Here is a 15635-nt window from a genome sequence, read left to right as displayed (position 1 = left end):
TTTACCTGGCAATCCTACAAGAAACCAATTTCATCAGAAATGCTTCTAGTGTATCAAATACACTGGCTTGTCCTTTAGAAAGTGACCACTCTTTGACAATTAATCTAACTACTTGGATGTCAGCAAGGAAAATATTAAGAAGGAATTTAAAAAGAACAAAGGCTGACTTAGTCATTGTTTGCCAGGCTGTCACAGTCAATTTACTTCTCTTAATTCTTTATTCTATTTTTATAATAATGCACCTTGATAGTTTTTTTCCCAGAAGAATTTCTTGACCACAGTAAAAAAGTAGAAACATGAGCACAAAAGGACAAAACAACATGAAAAATAAGAATTTCATGCTGATATTTGAAATTGACTACATTGACTGCATTGTTGTAATTTTGTCTGAAAATCTGGTTTCAAATGAGGCAAGTAACATTGTTTCACTTGCTGTCAACAAGGGTACCTTAAATTTGATTTTTAAATGCTTTTTATAGCTCTTGTTTAGAAGTTTTCTGAAGATTGTTTTCATCCAAAGAAATTAGTATTTCTAGTTTTCTACTAAGGAAAAAATAAAAATATATTTTTGACTTGTAAAATTATGGTTTTAAACCATCTTCTGACATATTCTTGAGGGTATTATGTTTGTTGAGTTAAATTGCAGAAGGTGGGGCTACATCACTCCGTTAGAGTTGATCAGAAGTAACTAGGTATGAGAGATCCTAAAACTTACAATAAAAATAGCATTTAGGGCTTCCCTGGTGGTGCAGCAGTTGAGAATCTGCCTGCCAATGAAGGGGACATGGGTTCGTGCTCAGGTCCGGGAAGATCCCACACGCCGCAGAGCGGCTGGGCCCGTGAGCCATGGCCACTGTGCCTGTGCGTCTGGAGCCTGTGCTTTGCAGCAGGAGAGGCCACGGCAGCGAGAGGCCCAAGTACCGCAAAAAAAAAAAAAAAAAACTAAAAAAAAACGAAACTAAGTGTTCCTTCCTCTCCTACTTTCTGAAAGACTTTTTACAGTGTTGCTATTATGTCACCCATAAGTATTTATAGAGTTCACTAGTAAAATCCTCTGGCCCTTGAGTTTTCTTTATGGAAGCGTTTTAAATTACATATTCATTCAATTAATTTGATTTATTTTGATCTATTTCATTAATTTCTGCTACTATCTTTATTATTCTTTCTATCTACTCACTTAGGGCTTAATTTGTTTATGGGTTTAGTTGAGAAGTTTTCAGGGCAGGATAGCAGAAACTGGCTGAGTCTTCTTAATTTTGGGTGATTTCTTAAGTCAAGGATTAAGGCAGGCAAGATGAGGCTCTGAGTGAAGAAGGAAGTGTTAGGTGTATTACAAGACATTCTGAGACTGCAATTGCACAACTAATAGAGATGGTGCTGTAGTTCTTAGGGCCCCCTTTTATCCATTCTCCAACTAGTCCAGAGCTTGGCCACAAAAACAATCTCACTCCAGATCTGTGTTACTGTCAGAAACTCTAGATGATTCTGCATCTCAAAGTAAGAGTTTGGTAGTAGAATGGGATCTGGCCTTGTTGATCTTTTTGTCAAGTTACAGAAACTGCATGATAGCACTTAAAACTCTGGGGCTTTATGCTAGGGAATTGTAATATACATGAAGAAGATGGGCAGGAGAATGATTAGCCTTTGTAGAATGCCTTGCAGACACAATCCCAAACTAGTGAACCAAAGCCAAGAACACCTCTCCCGGTGTCCATTTGGGTTTCACCTTGGAGATCCAGACACCATCTCCCTTAGTTTAGAGGTGGTTGTTCTATATGACCAGTTCATCACAAATTGTTAGCAAAGGTACAGGTGCTGCCTAGATTAGCTAATAGGAAGTCAAAAGCAATTGGATTATCCAACACTATGTGTTTAGCTGCGAAGTATCTTTTATAACTTTGGCCAAGTTAAATAATGTATTTCTGACAACTTTTCCAATTGTATCAACCCTAATGTAGAATTGTGCATAAAAAGTTGGTAAATCTCGGGCTTCCCTGGTGGCGCAGTGGTTGAGAGTCCGCCTGCCGATGCAGGGGACGCGGGTTTGTGCCCCGGTCCGGGAAGTTCCCACATGCCGCGGAGCGGCTGGGCCCGTGAGCCATGGCCGCTGAGCCTGCGCGTCCAGAGCCTGTGCTCCGCAACGGGAGAGGCCACAACGGTGAGAGGCCCGCGTACCAAGAGAAAAAAAAAAAAAAAAAAAAAGTTGGTAAATCTCTAGAGTATATAATTCATTCTTCATTTTGTAAATTACTGGATACACACTTCAATGAGATATGGTCCAGAGAAGGTGGAGGGATCTGGAATATGGGAAAGTCTCCAAAAATTACCTCACAGTCATAAATCAGATTTGTGTGTAGTAAACAAGTAAAGACTTAGTGTCCACATAAGAATAGTAGTCTAGAGGGGTATAGGTACTGTCGGGGTTATAGGTGTTGTTTAAGATGATTGAAATTTGCCAGCTAGACAGACGTCCCTCGAGGAGAGCAGAATTCTTGGTAAAGCTGAAAATCTCTCTGAGGATAACAAGTGGAGAAAAGATAGTCTCAATATGTATTCCTTACTTCTGTGTTGTCCCTAGCTCCAGAAATAGTACTGTAATTATTTTTGCAGTATTTTGCTGTTTGGGGCCAGGGTCCAGTATTCATATGTTTGGGGTGTAGTGTTAATAATATGGAGTCAGGAGTGTCTGAGGACAGTTACAGACACTTACCATTGTGGTCTTTGATTGATTTTGAGGGTGAACATAGCAGTTGGGTTTATTATCAGCAGTGTAACACTTATAAGAAAACTGTGAGTTTGACCTTAATAGTTTAAGAGAAAAAATTAAAGTCAGGTGCCACATTACTGAATTTACAAAGCCATTACCTCATTTTGCTTTTGTTCTAAGAACATCTCAAAGTGTTTGGTCAAATCTGGTGGGTATATTAAAGAAGCAATTACCAATTCTAGCCTTTGCTTGTATACGAAATTCCCTATTTCTAGCTAGAGGCTATGTGCAAAATTGAGGGTAATGCAGCAGAAGCAACTGCCTATGGATCTACCCAGAATGCTGTCAGAGAGAAGTGAAAAGATGGTTTTCAAAATTTCCCACGGATTTACCCTTTCTTTGCTTATAAAGTAGGTTAATATCAACTCAGTCTTTACTGAAAATGCAACAAGTATGGCCCTAATAAATAAGCCTTGTCCCTCACCTTATGTTTTTTATTGTTTTTATTCTATTAGAAGAAACCAGGAGTAGCTAGATCCTTTTCTGAGCCTTTCAGTCCACATTTTAGAGCCAGGTGTTAGAATCTCAAGAACCTACTAATGCATTCCAGTTGATTTAGTTCAGGAGGCTGGTATTCTTCGTTTCCAGTAGTGTAGAATCTTGTCTTTTCTCTTGGGACTTGAGGAAAGCCTTTTGCTTAAAATCTACCTGTTCCTCATCCTATTTTGGTGGACTTATTTTTAGAAGAACTTGTACTATGCGGATGGAAACGCAGCAGAAGTATATGTTAGGATAGCGGGCTTTGGGGGAAAGGGAAAAGCATCCCGGAAGAAGTGAGAAATAGAAGGAGTTGACAGCTGGGGGCAGTATTCAAAGGAAGAAGAGTTAGGGTGGGGTTAGGAAATGACAAGATTTTAGAGGAACCAAAATGTCTTAAGTTTTTCCACATTTTTTGTTATCTTTGTACACAAAAAAATGCTTTAATGAAGTTATATTGAAGTCAGAATTTTGGTTAGAAGCTTTTTACCACTAAAAAAAGGCAACACAGTGAATACTAGAAATTGTCTTGCCCTTTTGCTCTAAGTTATGTTTAAGATGAACAATTTTGATTATATTAAAAGTTCCCCGAAGTGACCACTTACATTCCAAATTATCTTCAGTGAAATTGCTCCATTTTGTAAGATGTGCACAAAAATTTAGGTTATCATGAGAATACATATCTGATGAAGACATTTGGCCTGGGAGGTGTTATGTCATGAGATGATTCCATTAGACTCAACAGAGATTAGTCGCAGGTGTCGCCTCTTCACCCCTGTGTCAGGCCCCCATCAGTCTTCAGTCATCTCTGACATCATACCTGAAAACTGTCAGCCTCCAGTAGGTGGAGTTTTTGGAAATTTTATCTCCCAAATCAACTCTCAGGAACACAAAGATGGGTCAGAAAGACAAATAGAACTTGTAAGGTTTCCAGATAGTGACCCAGAACAAAGTTTATTAAGGGTTGCTGGCTTGACAAAACCTTGAAATGGTCAGTTATCACAACAAGTACTGAAAAATAGTGACCGGTGTTCATATCACTGAGTTTTGGTTGGGACTTAACTGGAGGGACTTGTGAGAGTTCTCTTTTTTTTTGTAGTTGATATACTGATGCTGCAGGTATGTAGTGTGGTCAGGTGGGTTAGGGCTGGACTAGAATAGAGTTGGCAAACCCATGGCACTTATTATTGCCACTACCCTTTCCCTACCCGTGGAGTGCACTGCTAATCAATCACTGTCATTTTTTTTTCTGGTCTGGACAGTGTTCCAGATGACCACTATCAATAGATTATATTGGCTAAACTGAGCCCTTACTACATGCCAGACAGTCTTCTAAGCACTTTACAGGAATTAACTCCTGTAATCCTCACCTCGATGCTCTTTACAGATTATGTAACCCTGCCCAGAGTCACAGAGCTAGTAAATGGCAGGCCTGGGGTTCAGTCCCCAGCGAGATGTAAGCAGAGCTGATGTTATCAGGGTGCATTGTAAAACAGGTTGTTAAAATATTTAAATACTTCCATAAGGTATTATAAATAGCATCCCTCTGCTGCCTTAGCCTGGCCCCTTTCTTCTGACCCCCTCTCCTAACTCTCTAGCAATAAGGAGTTAATGCCCAGCTCAGAGGAGGGCTTCCAGAAGCCAGATCCATAACCAAGGCTGGGTTCTGTTCTGGTTGGACAGTGTTGGCCACTGCCCATGTCTCACGAGTCATTAAAGATGGAATTTTAAATATCATCTCTGGGTGTGAACCTTTCAGATTTCGGCTGATACAATGTCAGTATTACTTACATAAAATATTTTTAAAATAATATTAATTCACACATCGTACTATAGTAAATAAAAGCATAGCAAAATATAGAAAAAAAGTAAGTAAACATATAACAACATTACTCTTTTCTAATGAACCCTTAATTATGTTTTTCTAAACTCCTTTTCTCATCACTAGCCAAAGCTCCTTTTCCATTGATGATATCATTCTCGTCACAAGAATGATAAAATTAGGCACTTTTGCTTAATTTTTTTTTTAAGTTTTTTGTCCAAGGTCAAATCACCAGGATCTCTCAGACACAGAGTGCTTTTTTTTTTTCAAGAAGATGTTGGGGGTAGGAGTTTATTAATTAATTAATTTATTTTTGCTGTGTTGGGTCTTCATTTCTGTGCGAGGGCTTTCTCTAGTTGTGGCAAGCGGGGGCCACTCTTCATCGCGGTGCGCGGGCCTCTCACTATCGCGGCCTCTCTTGTTGTGGAGCACAGGCTCCAGACGCGTAGGCTCAGTAGTTGTGGCTCACAGGCCTAGTTGCTCTGCAGCATGTGGGATCCTCCCAGACCAGAGCTCGAACCCGTGTCCCCTGCATTAGCAGGCAGATTCTCAACCACTGTGCCACCAGGGAAGCCCCTGCTTAATTTTTTTTAAGACCAACCATCTGATTCCATATTCCTCAGTGGAATGAAATCTCACTTTTATGACTCATTTCTGGTGCAGACTTTCTTGTTCGGAACAACTTCCCCATCTATCTCTGAGCTGTGTCTTATTGCTTATCAGAAGCTGCTGGGTATCTTTGAGATGCCCCAGGACCAGAGTCCCTGCACAGACCTGGCAGGTCAGTGAAGGTCGGTCTCACCACAGCCCCGGGAAGGCGAGGTATATCCTGGTGGCAGGTACTGGAGTTCCCTCTGTTTTTGTCTTTCTGCACAAACACCCAACTCCTTTTCTATTCCAACATTCCACTTCTTTCCAAGACTCTGATTTTCTGGCTCCTGTATTGAAATAACCACTGGCATTTCCCCCTGTGAACCTTGGCTGTGGACCCATTCTCTGTCTCAATTCCTCCATTCCTCCCTCTGCTGCAGACCCCACCTCATGGTAGCTCCCACCACTGACCCAACCAGGCCTGGACTCCATTTTTGCCAAGCCCCGTGGGGCAGAACTGGCATTCTTTGAGTTAGTTTCTTCTGAGATATAATTTAGATACAGTAAAGCTTCTACTGAGTTCAAACTCCTCAAGTTGAAGCTGAGCTGTCTACTTGGTAAAATCCAGTTTTACAGGGACCAAGTTCATTTTGACATTCAAGCAACATTGTTAAATAAGCAGAGAACCACTTAACAATAACTAGGAAAACAACAAAAAAATGTATATTAGAAATTGTTCTCTTTTCACACTTGAAGAGTAATGAGAAATGGTCTTAAATTGTAGACATCGATTAATGTTAAAATTTCTCTTCTGTAAGTTTTTCTTTTGAGTAAGAAATTGTGAACTTTCCTTCTTTGGAGGTCTTAGAACATTTGCAGTAGTTTTAGGCAAGGCTGTCTGGAGGAAGAGCACTGACCTTGGGAGATTTCTTCCAAAAAGCAGGTAGAAGTGGTTCTAAATCAGAAGTCAGGATTTACATCACTTAGAAGAAGTAACAATGTAGAAATCAAATTGTATTTCTAGTGATAACTGTTGCCTACCTCCAGAGTGTGAATCAATTCAATTTCACTTAGAAATTTATAAAATTCTATAAATGTGTCACTTTTGGTTTTTTTAAGCTTTGAAGATATTTATAATATACATTGCAATAAAAAAAAAGTAAATTTCCCTCCTTCCTGCAGAAAACCCTGAACATCCAGCTTCAGAATATCCTGTCTTCTACCCATTTATGAATGCATTCAAACATTTAGCCATTCCATCAATTAACAAACATCTGATTTGTTACCGTGTGCAGGCAATTTGTTAAGCTCCAGGGGCAGACAGAACAGAGCTGGTCCACCCTCTTGCACTGCTGGTGGGAATGTAAATTGATACAGCCACTATGGAGAACAACATTGAGGTTCCTTAAAAAAATAAAAATAGGATTACCATATGACCCAGCAATCCCACTGTTGGACATATACCCAGAGAAAAGCATAATTCAAAAAGATACACGCACCCCAAGATTCACTGCAACACTATTTACAATAGCCAGGTCATGGAAGCAACCTAAATGGCCATCAACAAACAAATGGATAAAGAAGACATGGTACATATATACAATGGAATATTACTCAGCCATAAAAAGGAATGAAATTGGGTCATTTGTAGAGACATGGATGGACCTAGAGACTGTCATACAGAGTGAAGTAATCAGAAAAGAGAAAAATATAACGTATACTAATGCATATATGTGGAATCTAGAAAAATGGTACAGATGAACTGGTTTGCAAAGCAGAAATAGAGACACAGATGTAGAGAACAAAAGTATGGACACAAAGGGGGGAAAGCGGGGCGGTGGTGTGGTGGTGGGATGAATTGGGAGATTGGGATTGACATATATACACTAATATGCATAAAATAGATAACTAATAAGAACCTGCTGTATAAATAAATAAATAAAATGAAATTCAAAAAACAAAAAAAAAAGAGTGCTCGTCCAGCTTTTGGTAATTAAAAGCCAGTGAAAATGGTTTACAACAGTAAAACATTTATAAAATGGTTAAATATTTATAAAGTCCTAGCCTTCCTACTGTAAGTCAGTTGTATCATTTAAGACATTTTTTCATTGTCTGGGGTGATCTGTATCTACTGTTTACTAAGTTTATTCATACTGTACAGTGGTACATTTACCATTACCTTACATTTATCATTACCTTACATTTACCATTTTAGGCAGAAAACAGGAAAATTTTATCTTTCCACTCTGTCTGCCTGGAATCCACATCACTGTTTTGTTAGGGCTTCTTTAAGAAGGAACTGACTGGAAAACTAGACTGTTTGTTAGTATTAACCCCTTTGGCTCAGTTGCCTCTCATTCTTTTCAAAAAAATGTGTGTGTTGGGCTTCCCTGGTGGCGCAGTGGTTGAGAGTCCGCCTGCCGATGCAGGGGACACAGGTTCGTGCCCTGGTCTGGGAAGATCCCACATGCTGCGGAGCGGCTGGGCCCGTGAGCCATGGCCGCTGAGCCTGCAAGTCCGGAGCCTGTGCTCCGCAACGGGAGAGGCCACAACAGTGAGAGCCCCGCGTACTGCAAAAAAAAAAAAAAAAAAAAAGTGTGTGTGTGTGTGTGTGTGTGTGTGTGTGTGTGTGTGATATGACATGACACTCCCATAGAATGAGAATAAAACATAATTGTAAAGCCTAATGACTAATTCCTAATTTACCCTCTTTCCAGATAATTCAATGATCTCAGAACACTTCAAGTCCATGTACCCCTCTCACTTTACATGCTATTGATGGCATACGTTTTGTCTTCTTTTTTTTTTTAAAGTTTCATTGAGAGATAATTTACCTACCATAAAATTCACCATTTTAAAGTGTAAAACTCGATGGATTTTCGTGTACCCTCAGAATTGTGCATCACCACAATATAATTTTAGAATATTTTCATGACTCTAAAAAGAAATCCTATGCTCATTAGCAGTCACTCCCCATTAACCGGATCCCCAGCCCCTGGCAACTGGTAATCTACTCTCCGTCTCTATAGATTTGTAAGCAGGTAATTTTCAACTAGATTTAATCACATAGTACCGCATTTACCATTTAGATTGCATTCTTATTCTTCCTCTGTCTCTGTACTTTCATCTGGAATTATTTTCATTCTGCTGGAAGACCACCCATTAGTGTTTCCTTTAATACTGGTCTTCTGGTGATAAACTCTTCCTCGTTTTGTTAGTAAAAATTTTTCTTTCACCTTTACTGAGATGATCAATATCCCTGGAAGCTGGACTGGAGTTATTAGTGGTGGTGGACTTCCAGTTCCTCTTATTTCTAGGGTGTCTTCTACAGGGCCCCACCCCTATGCCTAGCTGGGGTCACTTTGTACCTATTCTCGGTGGAAACTGAACTCCTTCTTGGTCCCCAGAGGGTGTCAATGCTGGGCTCTGCCTCTTGCTCATCCCTAGGGCAAGAAGGGCCCCAGGTGCTGGGCTCATCCTTTATCTTCTCCTGGCACTTCCCTACTCTTATAAATCTGCTGTTATGAGGCAAGTGTTGTTGCTTAGTCTTATTTTCTATGTATCCTTGGATCTAGTGCTCCACTATAGGGAGGAAAAGTCTATGTTTTTTTATACCCATGACATTCCTACTTACTCCAGGCTTAGTACAAGGATATCGGTTCACTGTCTCCTACCTCAGAGTTACAACAAATAGAGCAAAGGAGTGCAAGTTCCAGACCTGAAACTTTAAAGGAAGGAAACCAAAGATTTCCTTGAAAATCTAGGAAATAAATATTCTGGGAAAAATAGGTCTTTTCAATACCTTCCTATTTTTTCGCTAGTTCATTTTCACTATAAATTCAGCTTCCAAGGATTTAAAAAAATGTTTTAAGCAGATTGAAGAAAGGGATACGCATTAGTGATAAAATAGCCAAATAGTTTTGCTAGTGATTTCTTTGTAACCATGGGGAAATCTAAAAAATTTCCTATGAAGTAATTGTTAAAAATTTATGTCCTGTGATGTTAAAGATTACAGTTTTGGAAAGAAAAATGATTAAAGCTTCCTTGGGAAGCAATTTGACCCTGGCAGTCAAATTACAAAAAAACAGAACAGCTGGGTGACTCACTGGTGATGGAGGCATTCTCTGCCATCAGGAATTGAGAAGTTTCATCATCTTGATCCCATGACTGCCGTGAGCTGCAACGGTGAGCAAGATAGACTATGGTTGTCCAGAGTTAAATCCAAGTTAGGCTGATAGCCACATTCTCAGAATGAATGACTGAATGAATAGCTGCTTAACAGCAGATTTTATATTTTTCCATAATGGAGAAAAAGAGAAGTAGCAAGATATTACTGAGACAAAAGAGAGAGAAAAATCACCACCACCATTATCATAATCTTTCATCATAGCTGACTTCTACTGAGCGCACTTACTATGTGTCACTATGTCAGGCACTCGGCAAAGCTCTTAACTGAGCTCATTCAACCTTCACAGTCACCCTCTGAGGCATTTTCACAGGCTAGGAAGACGGAACCCTGTACAGTACTGGTCAGACAGAGAAAGGCCCAGTTTTCTGTGCACATCCTGACTTTAAACCATTCGAAGCAAAATAGAGTGATTCGTTCAAGAGCAAGTGTGAGTAGTTGGAACATCAAAACTTTGCTACTTCTAGGAAACACAGATTAAATGGAACCCTCCTTTATTCAAAAACGAGTAATTTTCAATTTGGGGGCAGACAATAAAACTCAGGATTAGACTTAATGATGATAAATTATAGCTAAAACTGTATTAGCCATTAAGGCACATATCTGTGCCTAAATTATTGACTTCCTTTATAAATGGCTCTAAATAGCATTTTTTCATGGATTTTTCACATTTTCTAGGCATCTTATTCATAGAAATACTCTAATATGGCAATTTAATTCTTGTGTGGTAATTTTCACTTATTTGGTAATTTACTTTCAGAATAGTGAAAATTCTCATGGGAGTCTCCTAAAAAACACCCCAAAATACAAGAAGTATAATCTTCTTAGACCTACTTAAAAATTAAGCAGAAATACATTTATTCATATAGAAGTCTTAACATCTAAAGCTAAAAAATTATATATACTTATTTCATGTGTGAGATGATATATACTATAAAACATATTCATATATTCATCTTTGTATATAAATATGAAAATGCTTTGTAATGCCAAACTTTTATTTTTATGCTTTCGCATTGTTTCTTTAGTTTCCATGCCTCCCGGCAGACATATTTCACTGGCTCAGGGATAATAGAGGGATTTCAACTCACAGGCCAACCTGTCCACAGAGTGGCAGTCTGGAGGGTTGTCTTGAGAAGGATTCTAAGACTGCGTCTGGAGTTCACGTGCAAAGCTCTCACAATTGATTAGTCACATTTTTTCATGAGCATAGAAGGGAGGAGGATTTATGGCAAGTTTCCTGGGTTTGGCATCACTGTCACTCGTGATACTACCTCCCAGTAGCTGGTATCTGAATTTTGGGCCACGTATGAAAGAAAAAAAAAACAGCATTTGGGTGTTTCCATAAATACAAATCGGTCAGCAATTCAGCATTACCACGACACTCTGATTCTTAGATGGTGGGTGTAATTCTCATTCTCTTAAAAAAAGTTTGTCAGATGGATAAAACACTCTCCTAATCCCTCCAACTGCATAAGAGGGAAAGAATGAAATCACTGAACAAATGGGAAATGAAAGTGACAGGGTTTGTGAAATAGATTGCAAAGCAAGTATCTCCTACCTTGTCTTCTGTCTGATCGAACAGGCCACAGTATTCAGCACTCATCCAAGAGGTACAAAGAAGACTTAAAATTACCTAAAACTCCACCACCACCACAACAACAACCTCTGGTTATCTCATTCATAGAAACAAGGTCAACAATAAAATCCAAAGGGCATTTTTCATTGTTTTTTGTAAGCTGCAGTGGGGCCTGAAAAGATTCATTCATATCTCTCTCGATAAATTCACATGTGGAAAAATAGGCCAAGAAATAAGACTTAGCAGCACAGCGAGGAAAGATGGGAGATTGTTATTTCTCAAGGGAAATTGTTTATCTCCAGACAAAATCTTTACTGCTTGGCAAAAAAAAAAAAAAAAAAAATTGGCTTGGTAGGTTCTCCAACTTCTTTAATAATATAGGATGCAAGTCATTGGCTTTTGCAGGTATTTTATCAAGTCCCTTGTGCCCTGAAACTATTAATTTTGGCTGTGCCCAGACCCTCTAAAGAGAGGAGTGGGGAGTGGACCTCAGCACCATCTGTGAGGTAGGGAATTTCTTAGCAAAATAATTCTACAATTTAATAAAATAAAAATAAATGTTACGCATTAAACACTTTAAAACAAAATGTTACTGTACTACATAGAACATAAAACGCTTAGTATTGATGACTAATAAATATTTCATATAGACCAGGCAACATTCAGATTCTTCACGTTATTTGTTCTCCTTTTTTGAAAATAGTCGTTAATTTTGAGCCTCATCCCCTACAAACTGACAATCACACGTGAGTTCCTGAACTTAATCCCCCAGCAGCATTTATGCAGTGGATCTAGGTTTTTATGGGTTTCTTTATTCATTCATCTCCTTCTCTTCCTTCCTTCCTTCCCTCCCTCCTTCCTTCTTTTTGTTTTGTCTTGATTTATTCTTATAACCTTTAAAGATTTTAAGTGGGGGGAAAAAAGAGAGTTTAACATTACAGCTTTGGGGGTGCCTATTGCTTCTTCCATTCTTCTTGGCTGACAGCTATTAGGATTTTTAAAAGAAAAAAGTTTGCATTAAAGAAAACATTTTAAAGTAGAAAAATAGTATCAAGGGGCATTTGGGCCAGTCTTCACAGGAATGCCCTCACTTCTGATACCAATTGCAAGTTTGGGGGGTTCCCAAAACCACCCCCAATTTCAATAATTTGCAAGAGGATTCACAGAACTCACTGAAAACTGCTATACTCAACAGTTCTGGATTATTACAGGGAAAGGATGCAGATAGAAATAAGCCAAGAAAGAAGCGAACAGGACAGAGTCCAGGAGAAACACCAAATGGAGCTCCTGTTGTCTTCTCTCCATGAAGCCAGGACACGTCACACTCCTGGCATTAATGTGTGACAATATGCACATCGACTGCCAACCAGGGAAGCTCACTCAAGCCTTTGGTACCTAGAGTTTTTATTGGGGCTCATCACATACTGCCTGTATGGCTGACCTATGGGCATCAGCCCCTCCCAGAGGTCAGGCTAATATCTTCGAGGTCAGAACTGATACTGCGTGACCCAAGCTCCCATCATAAACTGCATTGTTTGGCTGTCTGGTGCCCAAAGCCCCCAGCAAAGACTCTCCTGACAGGCAGGATATTCCAGGGGCCTAAAAATTATCTCCTAGTAGCCCAGGGTAAAGGCCAGACCTCTCTTTAGGTAAGGTTAATTCCTCACTACACAAGTATAAATGACCTCCCTGCCCTTGCCCATGCTTATCACTGAAATTTAAAATAATAATACCAATAGTGGCCAATCTTAGTTCATCTGAAAGTGTGCCAGAGTCAGTTCATACTAGTTCACAAAAACTGACTGTTAAATATTTAGGAATTTTGTAAGCTGGTTGTTAAACACAGCCATTATAAAAAGTTTAGTTATATACGCTTATATAAATTAAACACAAAGATAATAAATGTTCAAAACTCATCATTTTCTAATTATTTTACTGTTAATATACTCTTCATCCCATCTACATCTACTGTGTCTGTATGGTGAAAATTCTATAGAATGTCATGCATCTCTTCCCATCTCTGTGTCCAGTGATGGTAGCATGAAATCGACTGTGGTTAGAATATTTACACTGTGAAATTCAGCAAATGCTATGAATCAAGACTTTTTTGGATACTCTTTAATTTTGAGAAGCATCTTTCTGTTGATCCAACTATTACTAGAGCTGTTAAGAATATTTTATAGGCTGTGACAACACTGGGATAAATTTCTGATAAATTATTTCAAAATATAGTATTTCTAGAGCTGATGATTCCGATAGAATAATTTTTCTAAAAAAATTAACTCTTCATACAAATCAGTTTATTGTAAGTCTGAATTTAATTTTAAATGTAAATTTATACAATGGCATTTTAGTGTTTCCTCTGACATTTCCTGTAAATTGTGGAAGTTGTACAAGAAACTAAAAGTGACTTTTTGATTTGTATGTAATTAAAATGTAAACTAAAAATGTATGCAATTAAAATTTCATTCATATGAAAATATTGTTTTTCTGTTGTGTACAATAATCTTACATTTTAATTTCCATTTCTAAGACTGTGGATATATGCTTTGCAATGTTGTGGCAGTTTTCAAAACTAGAGATTGTAGACTCTGAAGTCTAGTAAGCACTTCATGTGCTTTATTGCAATGTACATGTGTATGCTTTTGTCTTGTAGTAATTTGTTGACAACATTTATTGCCTGAGAGCCAGAAATTGCAAGATCACAGGTAATGTTTTATATTCTTTCGTTTTAATTCTGTGCAGATGCCACAGAGACAAGTTCTGGGGATGAAAGGGAAGGCCAGTTTACCCTCACTAGGAGCCAGCCCCTCCTCTCTCCTGAGGCTGCTGCCACCGCTGCTGCCACCAGTCAGGACCCAGGTCTGAGCGCAGCCATTGCTCAGCTCACGTGGCATCCCAGGCTCCAATATTTGCCCTGCCAGGTGCTGGGTCAGCTTCTTCGAGTGCATGTTGCCTGTCTTGCCATGGCCCAAGGGGTGGAGTGGTAGGTATATTTCAATTTCCTTTTTTCCCCCCGTTTTTCTGTATTTTCTTCAAGAACAGGTAATAGTTAAATAATTAAACAAGAATTTATTTTTTGATGTAAATTATGTTATTAGCACTTTTCCTGAATTTCTGTCTTGTAACATTGCATTTGTCCTGCCAACTAAAGAATGTTGCCAACCATCCAGTTCTACAAAAAAATCAAGTCGTTAGCCACTATAGTCTCTGACCTACAATTCACCTTGAGAGGAATTCAGGGTGAAGTTCAGGATGAGGCACTCTGTGTTCTGGGAAAACTGGCAGAACCAGCCCTCAGAAAGTTAGATATTTTAGGGAGAACATTCAGTGAACCAAGATTCTTGCACCTCCCCATACTTAGAAAAGCACTAAAAACATTAACTGAGATACCTGTTTCTTGTGACTAGCAGTAACCTTCTACAAAGATCTGTGCTTGATTGCACGCACTCCTTTTTTTTTTTTAATTTATGCCTTTTAATTTTTTTCTAATGTTATTGAAGCATAGTATTGATTTACAATGCTTTGTTAGCTTCTGCTGTACAGAAAAGTGAGTCAGTTAAACATACACATATATCCACTCTTTTTTAGATTCAATTCCCATATAGGTCATTACAGAGTATTGAATAGAGTTCCCTGTGCTGTTCAGTAGGTTCTTATTAGTTAAATATTCTACATATAGTAGTGTGTATATGTCAATCCCAATATCCCAGTTTATCCCTCCACGGCCCCCTTTCTTCCCTGGTAACCACAAGTTTGTTTCCTACATCTCAACCTCTGTTTTGTAAATAGGTTCATTTGTACCATTTCTTTAGATTCCACATATAAGCAATATGATATGATATTTGTCTTTCTCTGTCTGACTTACTTCAGCACATACTTCTTTGCCAAAATCACATGTATGCAGACCTCCCCACCAGCTTTCCCGAGCAATGACTCAGAACTATCTGAGAGGCTATAGTCCTCAGCAAGACCCCAAATAAAACTAAAACCCAGGGCTTCCCTGGTGGTGCAGTGGTTAAGAGTCCGCCTGCCGATGCAGGGGATGCGGGTTCGTGTCCCGGTCCGGGAAGATCCCACATGCCGCGGAGCAGCTGGGCCCGTGAGCCATGGCCGCTGAGCCTGCGCGTCCGGAGCCTGTGCTCTGCAACGGGAGAGGCCACAACAGTGAGAGGCCCGCATACCGCAAACAAAACAAAACAAAACAAAACCC

This window comes from Monodon monoceros, unplaced genomic scaffold (assembly GCF_005190385.1).
Source record: "Monodon monoceros isolate NGI ecotype Baffin Bay Population unplaced genomic scaffold, NGI_Narwhal_1 Super_Scaffold_6, whole genome shotgun sequence".
Lineage (NCBI taxonomy): Eukaryota > Metazoa > Chordata > Mammalia > Artiodactyla > Monodontidae > Monodon > Monodon monoceros.
Note: the sequence above shows the minus strand (reverse complement) of the source record.